The sequence below is a fragment of the Falco peregrinus genome, chromosome 2 (genome assembly GCF_023634155.1).
Source record: "Falco peregrinus isolate bFalPer1 chromosome 2, bFalPer1.pri, whole genome shotgun sequence".
NCBI lineage: Eukaryota > Metazoa > Chordata > Aves > Falconiformes > Falconidae > Falco > Falco peregrinus.
This window is the reverse complement of record NC_073722.1, coordinates 75,148,941-75,171,794: the sequence shown is the minus strand read 5'-3', so window position 1 is coordinate 75,171,794 and position 22,854 is coordinate 75,148,941. Positions and strand designations below refer to the sequence as shown.

The window sequence follows — 22,854 nt, the reverse complement described above, 5'->3', positions numbered from 1 at the left end:
ATTAAGCCCAACTGTTAACCCAGGACTGCCAAGTCCATCGTTAAACCGTGTCACTAAGCTCCGTATCTATGTATTTTTTAAACATCTCCAGGGATGGTGATTCCTCCACCTCCTGGAGTGGTCTGTTCCAGTGCTTGACCACCCTTTCAGCGAAATTTTTTTTCCTAATATCCAATCTAAACCTCCCCCTGGCATAACTTGAGGCTATTTTCTCTTGTTCGGTCGCTAGTTATCTGGGAAAAGAGACCTACCCCCACCTACAGCCTCCTTTCAGGTAGTTGTAGAGAGCAATAAGGTCCCCTGCTGAGTCTCCTCCAGACTAAACCACCCCCGTTCCCTTAGCTGCTCCTCATAAGACTTGTGCTGTAGACCTTCACCAACTTTGTTGCTTCTCTGGACATGCTCCAGGTCCCCTGCGTCCCTCTTAAAGGGAGGGGGGGAAGTCAGAGGGAGTGAGTCACTTGGGAAAACTACATTGGAAAAGTATTGGAGATATTTTTAACTTTAGCAGCCAGCTTATTTTTATAAACTTCCGTACAGTGACATTTTATAAACTTCCTTCAGTTACACATACCAAAGTATGCTAACACGCCAGCCACCTGGTGGAAACTAAGTGCTGGTTTCGTCCACCAAAGTGATGTAATCCCACTCTCTTTTTTTCCAGTAGCAAAATTTTATGGTTCGAGGCTTCAGATGTTTTGGGTGGTGCTGGCAGGATCAGTCACCTCAAATTCTGTGAAGTTCCTTTGCCTTTAGTGCACCTTGTTGGCCACTGCCAAGGCCTTGAGCCAGCCAGCATTAGCAAAAGCTAGGTAGGGTGACTTTGGCAATAGGAAGTTCTGAGAATCTGAAACTGGCCTGAGTATGAAAAAATACTTCTAGAGTTTTCTAAATAAGGAGAAAAGGTGATAATTGGCCTTGTGTTCAGAAGTAGAAGTATTGTTTGCCTTCCCAAAGGAAGGATCACAGTATTTTTTTAAAAAACCACCACCCCTCCAATATTGCTTATTCTCTTATTTTATAGAATTTAGGTTAATACAGGTTATCCTCTTTATTTTTCAGAATTATATGGAAGTCCTGCAGCAATAAATTTACCAAGCAGCTTGCATTTTAGGTAGTTGAAAAATGTATTAGTATTCACTGAATGTATTATCTGCAGTTTAGAAGAAAAATATCCAGTATTTAAGATGGGAGATAGCTCTGCTAAGGGTGTCCCCTCATTCCGCACATTTGCCACTTCATTTTCTATTCCCTTTCTCTTTCTACCCTTGATTAAGGCCTGTGCTGTGGTGCTCATGAGAATAATTGGGATTAGCAGAAGCATTACTAACAGGAAAAAATGGCAGCCTCCAGCAAATACTTTTTCTTATTAGTCAATGTGCCACCTTATGAAAATGCGATTCATTTCAGATCAGAACTTCACTTTAATGATGTGCTGATATAATACTGTATGTGGGTCATTTTTTCACCCAGCCCCAAAACATCTGCTGGGCATCACGGTAGTCCTCTTATTTCTGTATCTGCAATGACCACTGATGAAAATACAGCTTTTTATACTGATGCTGTATCTTCACTGGGGAATTAATGGATCTTGATCTGAAGCCCAAAGCTACAGAACCAGTAGTAATACAATACTTGGAGGTTTTTATTTACTCAAATCAAAACTTGCCGAGAGGCCCATTTTGATAGAACAGTATTCATGGGAAGAATTGGCTGTAGCACAGGAATGGAGACCCCTTAGTTTTCTTCATTGTGCTATGCCAGTAAAAGCCTCTGGGAGTTTGAGGAAAACAGTATTTCTGCCTTCTTGTTATTTTAGTGCATATCCCGAATGATCTGGATACTGAGATGAAAAATGAAAGAAATGCAAGACATTGATGCTTGCTAAGCTTTGCTTTGGTCAAGAGTGTTGATGTTGGTACTAGGGTTGCATGGTAATCAAACCGGCTGAGTCAAAACTGGAACTTTTTCCGATGAATCCAAATAGTCAGATTGTGTGTTGTAAGAAATTACGAGGCAACTGTTTCTCCTTTATAACAACCTTCGGCATTTATAAAAAAGGCAAAAGATCTGGTTCCTAATGATACAGAATTGGTTTATGTTCATGTGGGATTTGCCTAGTATGCCTACAATATCATTTTTGAAAATCAGGAACTTGTGTTTGTGCTGCTCATAAAGAACATCTAAAATGGAAAAAAAACCAAAACCAAAACCAACCAACCACAAAAATCAACCTCCAGAGCAAAACCAAAATACCCAGCATGGAAAATGCCACAGTGATAGTAAGGAAAGAACAGAGTATGCTTAGGGTTGTGCCAGACTGTCAGGAATTTGGGGAAACAAGGGCTGAATATTCAGCTAAGGTGAAATGGGGATAAGAAGATTTTGAATTTTGTTGGGTTTAAAGAAGATTTTGAATTTTGTTGGGTTTAAAGAAGATTTTGAATTTTGTTGGGTTTAAAGAAGATTTTGAATTTTGTTGGGATTAAAAGCAAATATATTTTACTGAATTTACACATAGTTTTAGCTTCTGGGAGTTTAATGAAAGTGTTCATCAGTGTCTTTTTAACCAAAAAATAATTCTCACTAAACTTTGTGGACTTGTAACGTGAGCTCTGAATATACTTGTGGACAGACCACAAGTTACTTGGATTTCACCTGGAGACTTTTGCTGTTCATTAGGATTTACTGTCCAGAGATGAAATAAAGCTTCAAACTGAATTACAAAACCCCATCATCTTTATTTTTTTTCTAACTTTTATTTTTAAAATTTAGTAGTAGTAATGTCTTGGGTCTGGCTGAGCCCCGCAGCAGCCCTCCCAGCGCTGTGCTTGTATCGGTAACTGGAAAGGTGCTGATAACAGCGGTGTTCTGGCTGGTGCTGAGCAGCGCTCGCACAGCGTCAGGCTCTCCAGCCTTCCCCCCACCCTCACCAGTAGGCTGGGGGTGGGCAAGGTCTTGGGAGGGCATGTAGCCAACTGACCAGAGGGCTATTCCATACCGTATGACATCTGCCCAGATATAAAAGCTAAGAGAAGGGAGGAGGAGGGAAGCAGGGGCATTAGTTATTTATGACATTTCCCTTCCAGAGCAACTGCTGCAGATGCTGAGGCCCTGCTTCCTGGGAAGTGGCCCAGCATCACCTGCTGATGGGCAGCAGAGAATAGCATCTTTTGTTTCCCTTTGCTTCTGTGTGCACAACCTTTGCTGTTCCTTGATTGAATTGCCTTTATCTTGACCCACAAGTTTGTTTTTTCCATCTTATTTTCTCCCCTCTCTGTTCTGCTGAGGAGGGGAATGGTAGAGCAGCTTGGTGGGCACCTGCCATCCAGCCAGGGTCAACCCACCACAAGTAATTGACTCCCAGACATGTCAGCATAAACCATAATCTTATGATATTTTATCAGCAATTGCAAATGGGTTTGAAATTTTTCTTCAGCAGTACTCTAGTAAGAAACTGGTCTCGTAAAGTAATTTCATAACTCCCAAATTTGGAAGCCAAACTCTGGAAGGATGACCAGTGAATAAAAAGTCTAGAAAAAGAATTCTGTACATCAAATAACCACAGGATGTTGAAGGTGCTTTGGCTGCTTTTTTGAATGTTGTGTGAATGAACCTCTTCTGTACAGTGTCCATGTTGAATCCCAACCATGAGCTGGCAACCAAGAAGGTTCAATGCCCCCCTGTATAGAAGTCAAACTTTCACAAGCTTTGCATGCAACTGGATAAGGAAGGACTTCTCTTCATTGTAAACACACAATGCAATTGACGATTAAAAAAAAAATGAAACTGCAAGCGTCTGGTGGCAGTAAATGAAAGTACAGGATGAGTAGTTAATCTCCAGAAGATTGCAAATTCTTTCTTGGAAATTGTTGGGAGGACAACCTTATTTAATAAGAAATGTCATCTAACTTGCTCTAATAAATCCCAGGAAAGTCTCTGGGCTTCTACAGATAGGAATTTCTGCTTGAACATGTAATTAATACAAGAGTTCTCTGTGACAGGATCTCTAATGTTAATGCCTTATCAGTACTGGAAAATTATTTCGTGCAATACACAGCAATATACCAATTTTGCTATTTCCAATTAAGCTTGTTTTCCTAATACTGCTTTTGGAAATACCTTACCATTTCTTGTTTGTGATGTTTCATGCTTCTGTTTTCCTGTCATTTTCTTTCTTACTAGCCTAATTTAAAATGCAAATTAAGAAGGCAGGTCTTTTGTCTCTGTAACCTTATGTGTGTAGTTCCTTGTAGAATCACAGGATCATTCAGGTTGGAAGGCACCTTGGGAGGTCACCAGTCTGGTCAGGTGTGGGATCAGACCAGGTTGCTTGGTGCTTGAGCCAGCTGGGGGGCTTGAAAGCCTTCAAGGCAGGAGACTGCACAGCTTCAAGGAACTGTTTCAGTACCTGGCTGTTCTCATGGGGAACGAGTTTCTCCTTATACCCAGTCTGAATCTTTTGTTTCCATGTCTATGTCTGTTATCTTTTCTCCTGGTGCCATGCACTGCTGTGAAGAGCTTGGTGTTCTGTCTTCTCTGTAACCTTCTCAACACTAATGGCAGCCTGCTTTTAGCTCCTCCCAGAGCCTTTTTCTCTTATTTCCATTTGTCTCTCATAGTGTTAAGGGCTGTATTATCAGCTAAAAGCAGGAAAGAGTATCAGTTAAACTGTAGAGATTAAATTAGGAGTTCTTTTCTGACTTCACGATCAATAGAGCTATCTTGATGTGGAATTTAACTACCTCCCAGTATTTAAAAAACAAATGCAATCTCTAGCAACTTTTCTTTTTGCCTATAACTGCCAGATTACAGGAAGATTGCTTATGTAGAGACTATTATTTTCTCTGACCTGAGTGGAAGGAGATTCAGGTTTGCAAAAATGAAGACATAATTTTTCTTTGGTTTGTGCTTGAGCTGAAACCATCAGCTAGTAGTAGAAACTATCAGTGTTTCTAGTACCATGTAGAACATGAAACAGAAGACAGTGTTCGCTCTCCTGGATGATTATTTTTGCTGATACTGGAGCAGAAAAATTTAGAATAGCTGTGTGGTGTAATGCATAACCATGTGATACCAAGTATACAGATACAGAAAGTTGTTACAATTGTTATTCTTGGGAAGAGAAGATGAAAAGTCATTCCCGAAGAACTTTCTTCAGAAAGAACAGTGTCTTCTTTCAAATCACCAGGAGTGGGGCACAGTCCTGTAACAAGATTATGCCCAGTTTAAGACGAAGAAATAAGCACTGAGACAAGTGATTGTCAATCACAAGCGAAGTGCTTTTTGCTTTTAAGTGGGACTTTGTTCTGAGGATTTGCATAATCCTTTTGCATAATTATTTTTTTATTCACTTTTTAGAAGCTTTTCTTTTTGAAGTGAAAATTTGAAATATAAAGTTTATGTATAAAAGGCAGAAGGCAGTACCGTATCATCCTGTTATTTTTAATTTGAAAAGAAAGCACGTGTGTGTGTGTGTGTGTGTGTGTGTGATTGAAATCAATGTATAACTGAGAATGTGATTTGAACTCCTGTATGTGGAGTTAATTTAAAAGTATGTCAGAGAGCTATCAGATCTGCTACTAATAACAGCAATAATGATGTACTTCTTAAAGTCTTGGTAGTGTTAATATTTAAGTTTGTGTATCTTTCCATTAAAGTTGACATTTATGATGTAGAACCCTGAGGTAGAAGTTAAAGGCAATTATGCTGTGGTATCAATACACCATTTGTCTCTTTCAGACATACAGGAAGATTGTTGTGCCTAGAAATTAATTTTTGATTACCTGATCTTCTTAACACAAAGACACTGTCAAATCTCAATTCAAAAACGTTCTTTTGGGAAATGCATCAAGAGATTAAAAGGTGCATTTCACCAAGAAACTGCCTTTCCCTCTTAGCCACTCGGTGGCAGTAAGCTTCTTTGTAATGATGGATGCTGATGTAAAATGTGCCTGGGCTTCGGGGTAAAAGGCTGCTCGATTTCTTCTGTAGTATGACAGCTGAGCCTTTTGATTAAAACATAAATTGTGTTTTCCTTATTTTATACAAATAACGGTGCAATAATATTTTGGAAGCATTTAGGAGAAGCGCGCCCCTTTGCAGCATGGAAAAATGTATGGAGGTGTGGAGAGGAAAGCGAGTCAGGTGCTCTGGTATCTCAGCAGGTGAAGCCTGTGGCAAATAAGCCTCTTGGAGGTTTTTATTTCTGATGACGATGTTGTCATAGCCAGGAAGCTGTAACCCTGCGATGCTATGTACTTGGCAGTGTGTTGTCCTTGGGGGGGGAAAAAAAAAAGTATCAGAGATCGCTCAGCGGTAAAGAAGCCTGACAGACAAATTACCATGGCTAGTCTAATCCTTACATTGAAGCTCTGCAGGGTCAGGGGCCAAGCTTCAACATCAGAGTGGTGCAGTGTGGCTCGTGGGAAAAGATGCCGAAAGGCGCTGGGCAACAGGTAGGCTAAGCAGTTCTTGCGGCGTGGAGAAATGCTTTGAGGGAAGATATGGACAGGCCAGCTCAGCGTGCTTTTACGCTGTCTCTGTAAACAGAAAGAGGCTGGAAAAGAAATCTGCACACTTTTGAGTAACAGTTTAGAGTGTCCAGTTGTTCAAAGCTGTTGCTTGGTAGCAATGCAGATACTATACAGAAGGGAAATAAAATCCTACTGTATTGCTGCATAACAGAGGTGTGATTTCTTTTTTGCTATAAATTGTCTCAAGACGTTTCAGAAAATAATGATTTCATTGCGCACAGACATTATGCACAAATGAAAGAGCTAAATTTCATGCAATAAGACACCATGCAAAAGAAAGTACAGATACCTTGTGAATTTTCTTTGTTTACTGTTGCACTGAATTGTCATTATTTCTGGGTTTTTAGTGCATGAGCACTGGCATAAAGGCATTGATTGAAAGACACACTTGGCATTCTGTGTAGGGATAGGATGCTACAAGTGAAAGAAGCTATTATGGCTGAGGCAGCTACAGCTCTCCAATTTTCACCTGGCTCCTTTTTTGGCTGGGAGAGCAGAACATGATGGGTGATTGCTTCTGGGTCACAAAAATTTACATCACAGACTATTAGGATAAATTACCTTAAAGGTATTTATTTTAACACTTCTAGTGGTAACTTGTGGAAGTTCAGAACTGAATACTTGTTCCACGTGTCTTCATAAGGTTGCAATAAAGTAGAGGAGGGATGGAGCAGTGAGATGGGGCTGGTGATCTCAGCTGTCCCTGCTGAATCTCCTGCTGAATGTGAGTGGGAAAATTGCTCACAGTTTTTTGTTCTGAGACTTACTACCTGAATAAGCTAGACAGACATGGGCTAGGAGTGGAGACAGTACCTTCATGTTGAAGAGATTACCTGATGTAATGAAGTAGAAAGTGCAGCAAGTGTAGCAAAGCTCCCAGTTTCTCAGTTGACTGATGTTCCTTTAGGTTATTCTGCGTTTCAGGTGTAATATTTTAGTCCTTCTACTTTATAGCTTCATCAAACTAAGAAAAATTAAAGCAGAATACAATCAGATGTCAAGTTTTTCCTCGTTTCATATCCAAACAAGATAAATATACAAGTTTAATATCGGTTACAGTAATTCAGAAGGCAAACTACATAACAAAGCAAATCATATACCGGCTCCAATTCCCCTGCAGATGCCTTTTTATAAGCATAGTGTCATTGAGTAAAAGCAAGTTATTGCCTGACTTTTTTTCCAAAAGGCATGAAATCCACTTTTCCTTGGACGCTTAGCCCAACCCATGCAGCAAGTAGAACATATGAAGGATGCTACTTTCATCGATGCAAGCATATCTTCCACTGGGAAATATTCAAATGTATAAGTATAAATCCTGGATTTTTATGGTCCACAAACCATGGTTCTGTTAATGTAACCTTATAAAATAGCAAGAATAGATAATTTTGGAGAACTGTTTTATACATGGCAAATACATGTGTATTGGTAGCTTTTCTCTGCTTTACATTTGAAAAATTACACAAAAATCTTTAGTGTTGTATTTTAGTTTTGTAGATAGTGCATGGAGAATCCAATAGATGAACAGTTATTGCTTTGTTCATGACTGGTACCTGAGGAACATTTTTGCACACAAAGATACATATTTTTTTTTCACATTTTATGTTTACATTCTCATAAATTAAACTGGACTTTTCCCCAGGGACCAGAATGCCAAACTTTCATTGATACACTGTACTGTTAAGTTTTGCAGGGCTAGCCTCCTGTGTATTCTGAGGGAAGGGAAAACAACAAACCTGTTACATCTTTGCAGTTCATACCTTTGTGGATAGTCTTGAATCTTCATCTTGAAGGAGGAGGAACATGCTGTCAAATGATTTGGAGTGTAGAAGGGCACTTGCCTTGGGGCTGAAGTGGAGAACTGGAGCTGAGACCAATGCAAGCTCATCACACCTGTGGTGTTGCCCAGGTAGTGACCAGTGAAAGAAAATACAGTTTTAATTTTTGTTTCCTTTCTCATCCCCTAAAAGTACAAATGAAAAGTGAAATTAGTACATAGTTCTTATAGTTGTAAGGGTATGGTTTAGTTTGAGGTTTTTGAGTGGGTTTTTTTAGTGTTCTGGCTCAGGACTTTCAAATGCCTGCCTCTTGGTCTCCTAAATCTTTGCCAGATGGGCAGCAGGGCTGCTGTGTCTATGTAGCACAGCTATTTTGGAGGTTAAAGTTGTAACTACTTGGTCATCTCTCTGATAGGACCGTTCCTTACATCTTTTATTACCTGGTCATTGGGCCTTTAAATGGACTCAATTCAGTGGTGAGTCAGAGCAGGGAGGAAGATCCTGAAATTGTGTGTTTGTGGTGACGAGTGCTGCTGAAGCAAAAAAGTTGGTGTGCTGTATATGTGTTTTTATGTGTTTGTATTGAAGGAACATGCCTGTTCCTCAGTCAGTTTCAATTATCACTTATTTATAAATAATACAACCACAATGTCTAAATCTAACCTTTAACTCAGTAAATCTCTGTCTGCAGTAATTTGTGTATTGCTCTCTTATTCTCTTAACAGCTTAGGTTGCTCACTTGTCTGAAGTGAGTACAGATTTAAGGAAGAAAAACCCATCCCTTCTGTTAGTAACAGCAGGCTGACTGTGATTATGTTGGTACGTGCTCGTTGTTTCAGCAGCTGTAAGGACAGACGCTGGTTTCGTGGCTAGTGTGGCAGCATAGACAAACCTGTTTAAGAACCTCTGGCAAGTTAAGAACTTCATCTCTTTGTTTTAGTCAGTTCCAGCAGGTGGATGTTTGCTCAAATTGCAACACAATAAAATTAAGCAATTGCCTAGTATGGCTGAATAAGGGAGGAGCAGAAATGAAAGACTGCGCTCTGGTCCCAGCAGCGCAGCCACTTCATTCTGTGGAATAACTTCCCCTGTCTCTGATTCCTGTCCTAAAAGCAATAGGATGATGAGTTGGCCTGTATTAATTAGAGTATGGGAATATCATGTAGCAAGCAAATGAGTTTTATGAGCATTTGGGACTAGGGAAAGCTGACTTGCAAGGGGATTTGTGTTTTGTAACAGATGGATCAATGTCAGTGTCAAAGAAGGATGTGGGTTTCAGCAGAAACTTCTTGTGGTCAAGGCAAAAAGAATATTCCATTCCTAGCATTGTAAAGTGTGAGCTTGTACAGCACTTCTGCTCATAGCAGATGCAGTGCTTAAATCTCGCTTTTTTGTCCCAATATTTCCTGTTGCTTAGCTTCTGCATTTTGTCTTTTAAGACTGTTACTCTTCTGTCCAATTCAGTTAATGTTGGTAAAGTGGTTCAAAATTTTCTGGGAAAAGAATAACAAAAAAAAAAAAAGGTTGTGCTTAGATAATGGGATGACATCAACCTTATTTTTTTAGGCAAGTAGGCTAATAAGTTATCATTTGTAAAAGTACATGCACACTTGTACTGCAGAACTGGGAATAATAGTACTGCATAGCACTGAGCACCAGAACAGCATTTACATGTGCTGGCTTTACCACGTTTGCTTTATGACTCCAATAAACAGAAAGAAAACCCAAACTAATTTTTTGTTAATCCAGTCTATACAGAATTAAGGCTGTAGAAGGCATGGGCCTATATATTTGATCAGATTTCTTTTGCTCAGCATGTCCAATAGTGTCTTATCTTTATGTAGATTCTGCTGCATATTTCTAAAACCTCTTTACTTCTGTACTTGCCTCTTATCTTACCCTAAAAGCAGCAGCAGCTGCAGAAAGTGCCTACATGCATAAAGGCATCTTAAAAACAGGGATACTGACCAAGAAAGAACATGTTGCTGTATTTTGGATGTGTGAAGATGTCTGCTAGTTCTTGTAAAAAGCATTACTAGAACCTGTTGGCTGAAGTGAGGTTTGAATCTGGGTAAAAAATCAAGGCACAAGATAAAATTAAGGAATTTCAACATCACTAATGTTGGTAGAATAGAAGTGCTATACTTAAAAGTATAGTACAAGTGCTTTCTGATTCTAGTAAAAATTTGAAAATAATGGCAGTCTGCTATCTCTAAGATAGTAAATATTTACCGTGTAATACTTCAATTTATTCTGTAAGGTCCTGACTACATAGGCACTGAGAACTGGTCTCATTTAAGAGTCCATGTTGTCCTTAACGTAAATTTGAGCATTAGTTTTATGTGTTGTATGCTGAATAACATTTTGTGTAGTATTCTCCCCATGAGTTTATTGCGGTGGCCCTACTGAAGCTTAGTCCATGAGGATCTGGTTTGGTCACATTATGGGATACAAACCTGTCCTTAGCAGTGAGCAAGTCTGGTTTTGTGCTGTTTTTTAAGTGAACTTACAAGTGCTGCTATCCTAATCAAAGCAAAAGACTGTGTTTTACCTCATTCTGAAAGGAAATGATAACTGTACTAAAGGAACGTACCCTGTGATGTATGAATTGCTGATTCTTTTTAAATCTAGACTTTTGACCAAAAGGCTATCTTATTTTAGGCCTCTTAACAGTGTGCCCTGAGCACCTAGCCATTAAGGAATAATGAGAGCATTGATTTGATGAAAGGGGAAAAAAAACCCCAAACTAGAGCACATTAGACTATTAAATTAAAAATTTATTTCAATTAGTACTGGGGAGACTGCTTTCTACCCTACTAAATTAGGCAGCTGGGAATTAATGGCAAGTGAAAATCATGATGACAGTCGGTTTTGGTCAGGCTTTGAGAAAGTTTCTGACAGTGTCACCATGACCTCGAAGAGTTTCAATAGCTGTCTGTACTGAAGATACATAAATGTTGATTAGTGCAAAAGGTCTTTGGAGCACTTTCTAGCAGAGCTAAGTCTTTCCTGACTGAGGTCCAAGCTGTCAGTGTAGTCAGCTGCCCACCCCCGTTTGTTCAAATAGCAGATTTGTCACGTGCTCAGGATGAAGATTTTCTGTGACTTGATGCATGATATATGGCAAACCAGAGAACCTTTAACAAGTAAGTTGCAGATTTAGTGAGTGCATATTTTTATTGGTTGTCCTTTTAAACCAAAAAAGTGCTATTTCTTTGCTATTCTTTATTTTATGCACATTATTTCTGTTAAATTTATAGGAAGAATCGGAATTGTCAAAGAAATACTGCAGATGCTGTTTAAGCTGCAAAGCCACACAGCAGACAGAATTAAATGGAAACAAAATTGGGAGTAAAAGGCCTGTAAGCAGAGTGAAGAGCAGGTTTTGTGTATGTAGTTTTTTAGAATACTGTTTTTTTCTGAAGAACCAGACACCGATCCAATCCCTAGAATATGCGTATAACATTATTTGGGCTCCATATGTATGCATATATAATATATATTATATGTAACAGTATTATTTGAGCTTTCACTGGCTAGAATGCATCATCAATTACATTTTCCCAACCTGATAAATCTGACATCAGTCTGATTTTGACTCAGATTACTGAAGGATTGGATGTCCTGACAGCAAGTAACAGTCTGTGATGCAATTAACATTAGGAAGGGTTATGTTGAACTGAAAACGAGCTGTGAGTTTATTGCCTTACAAAGGGAATCATCTTAAGCTTTGGGCTCTGAAGCAGTAATAAAACTGGTGCTATTGTTGGCGTAGGCTGAACAATCAGGGGTGCCCAAAAGTTTAAGAACTAGCCTAATCATCTTCCCTGGAGTTCAAGGAGTGTTATACCACTCCAAGAGGGTAGTGTTCTCGGCATTTCCACTCTGCTCCTACAAGGATATCATCCCCTTAATAGCGTACCGACTTCATCAGCAGATGGTTGGGTCTTTCTGGAGGTGAGTGCTGGGACACAACCAAGTGCTGTCAGTTGTCCCTAGTTGTGGCTGGCAAGGTGACTGGCAGCTGAATGTACAGGTTTGGTCATCTCTGAATTTGGACATAAAAGCCAGGTGACCTCTGATACCAGTATAATGTTCTGTTCTTAAGCTGGGCATGTCTGGCAAACTGAAGCTGTCTGTTCAGTTTAAACACCTGTGTAAATCATGGGAAAGAGTTGGACACAGCTCCATGTGTATTCATGCTGGTTTTCCATTCTGTTGTCTAGGGGACTAAGTATTTGTTAGAAGAAAAATGCAGATGTGGATACTGAAAGAGAGAGTAATTTTAAGCATCAAAGAGTTTTGAAAGTACAGGAGAGAAGTAACAAAGCCTACGCAATGTAAGCATTACGAAATTTCCAGCAGGTGGTTGTTTTCTCTCAGTCTTTGTGAAATTTAGATACCTCTACAGGATGGAATGCTGCGTTTTGTGTTGCTGATGTTAAAGCTTGTTACAGGTTGTCTTGCTTCTTCAAGTTCTGAATTCACTGCTCGTTCACCTGCAATAACCAAAAAAATCTGTTTTCTGAACCAGTAATTGCCATTACATTCTTCCTTTCAAAAACAAACAAACGAAAAAACCCCCAAACCAAACCAAACCAAAACCCCCAAAACCCAAAAAAGAAATTGGAGAAAAGTATGCACTAGCAGAAAAATGACATTTGAGCAGAAGCCTTTCTCAAAGAATGATTTAAACCCCTGTTTACTAGAGCAGCCGTAGGCCAAAGTTGCCATGGAAACAGAAAGAATTCAAATAATATTAGCAATAGCATATCTATTATGATATTGCATTAACGATGCTATAGTAAAGGGTCACTTGTGGTTTCATTTACAGGGCTCACTTTTTTGTGATTTATCACCAATATTGCAGGTTACAAATTAGAATGAGAAACAGAAGGTTCAGCCTTGAATTGGCTTATAATAATAGCGGGAGGGAAAAAGTATTAAATTTTTCTTTTACTAGACAAAAATATTTTATTTACTTAATCATATGGCTCAGTTTTGAGGTTTTTGTATGTAGCAAGATCTTAGTCTTTTGTTAGGAATAAAATAATGCTCAAACCATAAAAGAAATTGTCTCCATTTGGAATCCAGCAGTGCTGACTCCAACAATGCAGATGAATGACTAGAACTGGGACACTTTGGGGAGAAGTTATTTGCAAGAAGAACTGATTGCTTCTTGAGCTTGGTACCATACCTGTATCTTTTCCTGCATTGCTTTTCAGAAATACTGAAAACACATGCTGAACAATGTTAGTCCCGTTTGGGGGAATGGGGCCTTGGACCTGTCTCTGACAGCTGAATGTGGCTGGTGCTGCATGGTGGCAGGAGAACTGTCCTGTTATGCTTTGTCAGAAGAATATTCTTTAAAGAGAGTGCTGTGGTTTACCCCAGGAGTGGTAGTGGTTTATCACAACTATAAACGCTAAGGTTCTCCCTCTTCTATCCCCTGAATTTAAATGTTTCTTTTTTTTGGCAGCAAGGTTCATACTAGTTGTAAGAACCCCCACCATGCACTACTGTTGTAAGACACCCCTCACCCCCCACCCCCATGTACTGCTGGCCAAGAAAAGGCAAAAATGAAATCGATTAGGTGTCAAAAAACAATTTTTGACCCTTTAAATGTTGGCTGAAGCACTGACTTGGGTGCTGTCAGGATGCAGCCAGAAGTCTCTAGTTGCCAAGGTTTCAATTGCCAAAATGTTTAGCTGTAAGTTATGGGTTTTATTTAAGTGATTTTGGAAAAATTTACCTGATCAGTCCATGTGTTGAATAACCTGTTATACTGACATGTCTAAGGTTTATACAAATAAGCTTCACAGAATGCTCTAAATTATATCCTATATAAGTGCAGGATAGAGGTACTCGAGGAGCTTTTTCTGTGTTTGGCAGAAAAATCTGGCATGTGAGATGTAAAAAAACTTTATATGATGGTAATGACTGCATCAGAATGCTTGCATAGTGCTTTGCCTATTACAAAAGCTGTAAAAAAATCAACTAATCCGCAAGGCAAATTATGTGTTGCAGATGTATCCCTCTGCTGTGAGGAGAGCATATGTATATGTGAGTGAGAGGAAAAAAATCTGTTCAAGAAGGCTTATTTGGTTATTTTAAGCTTTATTGCATTTCTTTGACTGTATTTTCATACTTTCCTTACGGAAGATTTTTTTTTCTATGATTCTGTTAATGAAATTATGGATTTATGTATGAAAAATGTATACACCTTCTTTTTGAATGCAAAATCCAATTGTCTTGGTTCTGATTACAGACAAAGTGAATCTGAGCGCGCTAGAATTATTGGAAAGAATGGCAAACAGTCAGCAAAGTGCCTCTCAGTCTGAAATGATACTGTTCTTTCTTTTATTCACAGACTCAAATCTCAAGTTTCTGATGCACATAAGCTTGTGCATATTTCAAATGTGGCTTTTACTCCGATATTCTCGCGCTGGACGGTGAATTCAAGGTTAGGTGATTGCTGTCTTTATCAGCTTTCTCAAGAGCTGATCCTTATCTGGGATTGACTTGAACCTGGATTTATTAGAACACTTAATAGATTAATAAAGCTAAATTTGAAATGGTGAGGGCAGCTATTGCCTCCCAGCTCTGTAAGAGCGGTTTGTGCAGCTGGCCGGCGTATTGCAAGTGGGTGCATGCACATAGGTGTATGTGTATGTAAGACTTAAAGGTGGCTGCAACAGGGCTGTTCAGGAGACTGACAAATGGCCGGTTTCACTGGGCTGCAGGTACCAGTGATGATGGCGGTCCTCACCATCACCCTTGCTGAGGCTGTGGGGGCCAAGCTCCTGCACTCTCAGGTATTGGAAACTGAAGCCAAAGTGTGCTGCTTCTTCCTTCCCCATCTTTGCTTGCTCATCCTCGGTGGTTTTGTGCTTCTCAGCCTCCTCCCCAAAAGGAAAGGGAGGGGACTTCATCTGCCTTTCCTATAGGTCATCTTATTTTTGGAACCAGGACTAGTTCTGGTTCCATCACACACCTTTCCTGCCTGTTATACCACCTTTGTTGTCATCTTGTGGTTTTTCTTTTACTTGCATGTTTCCCTGTACATCATTTGTGCAAATATGCCACCACTGTCTGTTTGAATCTTTGCAGTTGCATGTTATGTATATACCTGTGCTTAGCTGTGCTATAAAATACTGGTGTGTTGTTAGCAGTCATACTGTTAGTGACATTGCTGTGTTACTAAACACTGGCTATTGCCTATCCGTTTTAGCGTGCATATGTCTGAGTTCAAGGGAAGCAAATATGAAGTGTGGCTTTGGTTACTCCTGCAGAGGTGAATCCATCGGCATTCACAGATGCTGTCGTAGAGGCAGGTTACACTACGGGACTACAATCAATGCTGCCCAGCCATGGCTTTCAGCGGCATGTTGTCCTCACCAGGGTTACAGTGTTGGATGACTCAACATCAGCAAAAGTATCCAAGACCAGCTCACAGCGTCTACAGCTGCTGTGTAGGAAGAGAAGTTGGTGTAGATTTGTGGTGGGAGGTGGGCTAGTGACCTCCGGGTGTCAGAGTACCCTACCGTATGATCCTGCTGCATGCTGTCCCAGTGACAGGAAAGCTGATTCGCATGGGGAGAGTGACGTTGGTGTTGTGCATCAACATGTTTGCTCGAAAGCTTTTGTTTCTGAACTTCTGCAGGTAGGTACCATTTCCCCCTGTTACCTGATCCTCACTGACACCATGGCCAGAGGGGAGCAAGCTGACCTCCTGCTCCTGCCACCATCGGTGCCTATGCTTTGCTGTGTTACGCTTCTGAACCCTGTGTGGGTGGGCGACAGGGTGGGCGTAAACTAAGACCTGTTAAGAGAGTCCATTAGTTCTAATCATTCAGGCGAAAGGGGCATCATTACAGACATTGATTTAATGCAGAGAGAGAACTGAAAGGGCAGAAGCGAGATTAGGATGGAAAATACTGCGTTTCCCTCACACAGCCGAAAACGTGCATGCAAAAAATATTTTGAAGAATGGTATGATGAATCTGAGCTGTAAAGTTAGGCAGTTCTGTCCACTGATGATTTTCTGTCTTTGGTTCTTAAGGGCACATTGATTTATAATATAAAATAATTTCCACGTTAGCTACAGAAAATGTTCTTACCAAATGTTACAAGATGTATTTTTTCCTTTTTAAAGTCTCTGGTTTATTCAAATAGGGAATGATACGCTTTTTGGGTGGTGCTATTCAGGAAAAAAAAACACTTTTAAGCTTCTCTTGGTATATGAAAGGCTTTACATAAGCTTTACGTTTGGTACAGAGATTTTTAGACTGTTGACAGGGATTCTGTGTTTTTAAAGGTTTTTCTGTTTGCTGGGTTTCATGTACTTTCATTTTTCCTTTGAAGTATGTGGGAGAGTGCAGAAGGGGAGATACTTCATTATGTCCATGAATTATTCAGGTATGGTTCTAGGAGTTAACATTACTTTAAATAGCTCAAGGTCTTTCTTTTTCCTTGGGTATATCTCCGTTTTCATTCTTATGCTGACTGTATGTTATGTTCCTTTGCTGAATACAATTTTGATGAAGTACTATCTTTTGGCAATCTCTAGAAATCATTTCAGAGTTGAAATAAGTATTTAATTCTGATCTTCTCCAGCATTAGATATACAGTGACCCTGAGTAGATACAGGTGAATTGTCATACATACGACTTCACAAAAGAATCAAATTATTCTCCCTAGAGTGTTTTCTATGTGCAACTGCAAAAGCATTGATCTCGAGTAGCCCCCCATGTATGTTTCTACAGTGAAGGAAAAAAGGAATCTATAGTATTAAGTACTAAAAATTAGGCTCTTGCTCTCTGAGAATAATTTTATAAATGCCATTTAGTACACCATTTCAGCGGGGAGGCTTGAACACTTCATCCTTCTTTTTTGTGGAAAAAAAACCCCCACCCAATAAGGTATGCAAATCTGTATTCAGAAGGTAGTTAAGAACAGTAACACAGAGGAGGACTATCAGAAAGGTGTGTAAAAGCCACCATGGGGAGAAAGGAAAACAAAAAGGAACCCAAAGCATTTTCTGAGAAAGTGCGTTCTTAGAATTTTGTTCTTGTAGTTCTAAAAATATCTTTGAAAATCCAGTGACCGCTGCATAATCACTTATGGAAATGAGATGTGCTATTATGTCAGGGGAAGAAGCTTTAAAAAATTATTCCCCTGGATTTTAGGGCTTTCCTGATATAATCTAAAGTGGCAGTGAAGTAGGATTACGGATTCCTGAGGGGAAATGTGTCTGTGTACAACATAGGAGGTGATGATGAATGGCATTTCAAAGAGGGATGCCCTGACCAAAGCTTATCGCCTTGGTTTGAATTGCAGCAGCAGCATTTTGCATAGGCACGCATCACAGGAAGCACAGTGATAAAATGCTTTCCAGGAAAAAGTGTGTTTGCTGAGAACCGGTGGGAAGCTTGATCAAAAGATACATTAAAGATTAAAATGCAGTCAGTATGTTCACTTTCATGATAGTAGGGTTATATCAATGTATGTATAGCGCAAAGTAACTTGCAGTGACTTCTGTGAATACTATCTTCAGCCATATACGTGTCTGACAAAAGTGCTTATGAGCTGAGTAATTACAAACATGTTAGTGCTTCAGTCGTGTAGCTTCCTTAAGTTGCTTACTGGACCTCAGGTTCTCGAAGGTCTAGAACATTCTCCAAGCAACAGTCGAGATTTTGTTGCAGCATCACCGTACTGTAATATAATGGAAATCTCAGTCACTTGTGTCAAAGAACCCTGAAGAACACTGGGAAATGCCAGGCCCCAGTGGCAACTTCTTTGTGGATGCACAACAGCACTGGTCAGAAAAAAAATCTCCATCCCCTTGTCCAGAAAAACAAAATTTGTCAGGGCTGAATCTCCCTTGAGATAGCAGCATAGAAAATGGAAAAGAAACAGAAGCCATTGAACATCATACTGACTGTATTAATTAGAATAAAATTACAAAATAATATATAAAACTCTTCAAAGTTGCTGGTAATGATAGACAACCTGTGTCTGCTGCCTTTAGGATCTTACTACTTTATTATTTCAATGGTATAGGAGGAAGAAGAGTCTAGAATAAAAATGTGTGGAAACACGAACAAGTTAACCTTTTGATTGGTGCTATGGATTGCTGTCTGTTTCAAATGGGCAGATTTGTCACGTAAACCCAATTATTCATCTTGGTTTTGCATATTAGTTGTAAATATTTGGTTTTAAAAGGATTTACCTAGCTTTGTTTATATATATTATGCAATTGGTCCGATTTTGCTAGGTCCATTTTAAAAGTGAATTTCATTGCTGAACAAAATAATGTGCTTTAATGTATTTGTATATTAATATGTATGTTTTCTTGTCATTTTTGAATACCAGAGTAGCCAATTTTTAGAGGAGTATACTAATAATTCTGTAAGGAGTAATTTCACTCGGTATTTATATGTGTAAGTTGGTTATTTGGAATAATAATTTAAAACCCCCACATTGTAAAGGGGACTTTATAAAGAAATGTTATTTGCTGTTTGTTGTTTGATTAAGCCCAATAGTAGCTTTGAGATTGTTATGTTGGGCACTTTATGTGTATTTACTACTAAAGCTGTTTTTATTTATTCCAGATTTCAAACTCATTGTAAGTGTTGTAGACCCTGAGCTGGAACAGGTCTAAAAATAATGAAATAATTTACTATTCTGGAAAAGGAGTGGAAATTCTTGTATTATGCATTAGATTTCCTTTGAGTGATTATACAAAGGGAAACTCGGAAGAGAAAGATGGACATAGGGAGGGAACTAAGGTAGGAAGGAAACCCCCTGCAGCAATTCTGAGTAAACTTACTAATCAAATACGTGCTGTCTGGCTGAGAGGAACTGTATGTCTGATACATCTCTATCCCTCTAATGTTTCAGTTGTTTCTGAACTATATCCCTGCAAATCACCACGTATCTTTTAACAATAAAACACTCCTTAGGTCATAGTTCTTAAGAATGTCTAGGCCCAGTCACAACTAATTTGAGTACCATTGAGTTCAATGAGCTTTGAGTAAGATACCGAGCTGTTGGATGAAACCCAGCAGTTTACACTTCTTGTTGCTGCAATAATTTTAAATATGAAAATTGTTAATGTAAAGTTAGTGATGCCTTGAAATATTCTTAGACTAGCATTCTGTTCTGCTACAGGCATCATCAGTTGTTAAAAACAGTCTGAACTGTTGTCCAAATTACTGCTTTTTATTCTGAATTAGTAACATTTTATATATCACTGTTAAACTTGTTTAATTAACAGTGGTAGTTCACCAAGTCAAAAGTGGAAAGAGTGGTAGGTAAACGGGGATTACAGCCTGTCTTGACTAAAGGTGCTAAAACTTCGAAGCCTCATCTTGTTTGATCCTATATTGCTTTACAGGGGGTGGGGGGGAGAGATAATATCCAAAGTCCAGCGGAAAGAACCAAAATCGAGTCTGCAGTCAGAAAAACCGAGACGCGTGGGTAAATGATTGACTAAGTAAGTGTGTTCATGGGTGCTTCTCACGGGTTATGACCAACTTCCAGATCAAATGGAAGAAAAAAGCAGAATCATTTTAGTTTTGGGTCCATTTTAATGGCAAAACAGTATCAGAAGTCAAGCAGACACCAGAAGTAGCAAAATATGTCTTAAAGTTTCCAAGGGGCTATTACAGAGCCAATGGAGAAGTTTTTGCTGCAGGGCTTCTGCCTTAACTAAATGATTTGCCTCCTGGAATAAATAGAAGGTATGCCACCATAAATAGACAACAGATGTTTCCTTGGGACTTCGATGGAAGCATTAATTTCTTTTTCTTTATGTAGCAAAGCCTTGAAACTATTCACTTTGAATGCTCTTTAGGGCTTGATCTCTCCTATTTTCTTCTTTTAAAATTTAATTGCATTATTCTTCAAAGAATGCAGCAGCAGTGGTAAGAGGGAGAACAGGGTCAAGAGATATTAAACTTCAAAAGAAATTACAATTGTTACTAATTGTCATAGCAATAAAGGAGTAATGGATCCCGGTGAGGAGGCAGAGGGCCGGAGGACGTTGGTGATACCAACGTTAGTGATACCGCTGAGCTGTTCTGGGGCATTAGGCAGGTCATTCTAGGAACTCTTATTATATTTTCTAATTATATGCTTTCAGAAAATGTTACTCAGTTAGGACAGCCCTGGGAACTTAACTAATGTTCTCTGCTTGGATGTGCTTTTAGGCATTTATGAGTTCATTTCTGTGTTCTGTCTGAGGAAGGACTGTACCCACAGAGGCGGGTGATGAGAGCAGGGAGGCATCTGGGCTGATGTCATTGACACCTCTGGCTCTGCCAAGCCCTCCTCCTCGTCCTGATGGACAGTAGCTGCTTTAATTTGTTTGTTTCCAGTTGTGTGATTTGTCCCTTTATAAGGAACGAGTGGAGTCCTGAGGAAAGAGGGAGGCTTCCCCTGGTGGAGGTACTTCTGAGAAGAATAAATCTGGGGGAGCTTTTATTTGTCACTTTAATTTGTCTGCTATTGTTGGTGCAGCCGAAGGGGCCGTAGGAGAGGGAAGGCAAGGGCATCACAGGTCTGTGGGGAAGGCAGCTGGGAGCCCTCAGCTCAGGGTGGACAAGCAGAGGTGTTGCAGTGAGGAGCAGGGTGCACACACATCAGCCTTGCAGGACAGAGAATAGATGGAGCACAGTTCGCCCCCACTCTGAAGGTTCTTGGAAGCGAAGACCTTCCTGAAAGGTGGTAATATGCAGGGGGAGAATGGTACACAAATCTTTGCCTTTTGGTCCATCTCACCTGGGGGAGTTTTTCAATTTGGAAAACTGTCGTTCCGTTTGTGTGTGCTTTTTTCCCAAATCAAATAGAATTTGTTTTTTGATAAAGGCTGTGAATCGCTACATTTTTGCAGTCAGTTTCCCAAGAGTTTGGAACACGTGTAGGTTACTGCACAAGATATAGGCGATGCTCAGTTAGCATGAAGTCATGCTCCTTACTGCTGGTACAGCTCATCAAAGGATGCTTAGCATTAATATCAATATGAGTTAATAAGAACAAACCTGTGTACTTTAACCCTTTTACCTTTGTCCTCTACTAGTATGAAGAACTTTTAGCTATTGCTTAAAAATTGCAGGGAATGTTCTGAAGTTTGTCACCAAAATGCTTTTCGTATATTAAGAAAATAATATAGAAACAAGGTATGTTGTACATTCTCTGAGCAGTTTTAATATACCATTTGATAAAGCTTGAGTGCATAATAGCGTCTAAATTTAAAAAGGGAGAAAACCCCCTCAAACTCTTCCTTTGATTGAGACATGGTTTCCTTATGTTCATCTGATCTTAACATGCCATAATCATTGATTCTTCTTCTGAAATACAGCTGGTAATGACAGTTGGACTGAAGATACTTCAGTCACGTCAGGCAGCGCTTTTGGAACTTGTGTAAAAGAACAGCAAACAAATCTGGGAAGTGTCTTGCTGCTACTATTTTGAAAGATATTTAGGTACTAAAGGATACACATGAGTCCTAAATGAGTTTTTCAATCTTCAGTGTTTCAGTAGTTACAACAGTGATTCAGAAGTTATTTAAGTTTTAGGTTATCTATAGCATTGAGCAATGTGTGTTCTCACACTTCTGTTTTAATACAGAAAACCTTGTCTTTAATTTTATTTTATTTTTTAGTAAACTAGTTTTAGTTTGGGTTTGTTATGTGTTAATGCCAATCCAGACTAGAAAAGTTTCTGTCTACATAAGTATCAGGTACAGTAACCTGATATAATGCATCTGTGTTTTGCATTTTCTTGTTTTATTTTTATGCTTTTGTTTTGTAGAGTAATAAATAATTTGATTATTGAATGCCTATGTTTTGTCAGCATGAGGGAAAGAAACAGTCACTGATGAAGGCTTGTCAGCAGCTCTTTGAGTTAGAGGGAATAAGATGCTTTATGTTTGATGTCACTGTAATGTTCATGTGATGTATACTTTCCTTCTGTGCAACACGCTGCTCACTGCTTGTGTGGAGGTCTCTGCACTTGGCAATTGTCACTTCCCGTGCTTGGCATCTGTAAATGTAGTAATGGCATTAGCAGTGGGGTTTGTATCTCAGAAGAGGTTTTCTTGTGCTCATGGGTTTTCTCATGCTCAAGTCAGGGAAAGAATGTGAAATAAAAAAAAGTCCTTTTGTTGACTGCCTGGAGTGTGTGAAAGAGTAGAAAGCAGGATTTGAAGAAATAATTACTCAAAAAGGGTTGAATGAATGTAAGTTGTGAGTGTGAGTAAGAATTAACATCTGTTGTGGAGGGAAAATACTTCAAAGGATTAGAAGGAGCATAGAAAAATATAGTTCAAACTTAAGTCAGGGAAGGCTTTTGCTAGTTTAATATATACTCCTGTTATATTTCTCTGCTCTCTGTATGGCAGATTGCTACACAGGGATCTTGGACAGCTGGATACTTTGGGAAGATCACCTGACCTCTTTTGCACTGAATTCCCATGTTCTCTGGGTTATGTTTGTGTTGGGAGCCTGTGCGACGTCTGGGTTGCCAGCACCTCATGC

General features: G+C 39.4%; 1 protein-coding gene across 5 annotated transcripts in view; it reads left to right on the top strand.

Moving 5' to 3' along the window:
• CCSER1 (coiled-coil serine rich protein 1) overlaps positions 1-22,854 on the top strand; it is a 712,966-nt gene that overhangs the window by 106,669 nt on the left and 583,443 nt on the right. The window lies entirely within an intron of this gene.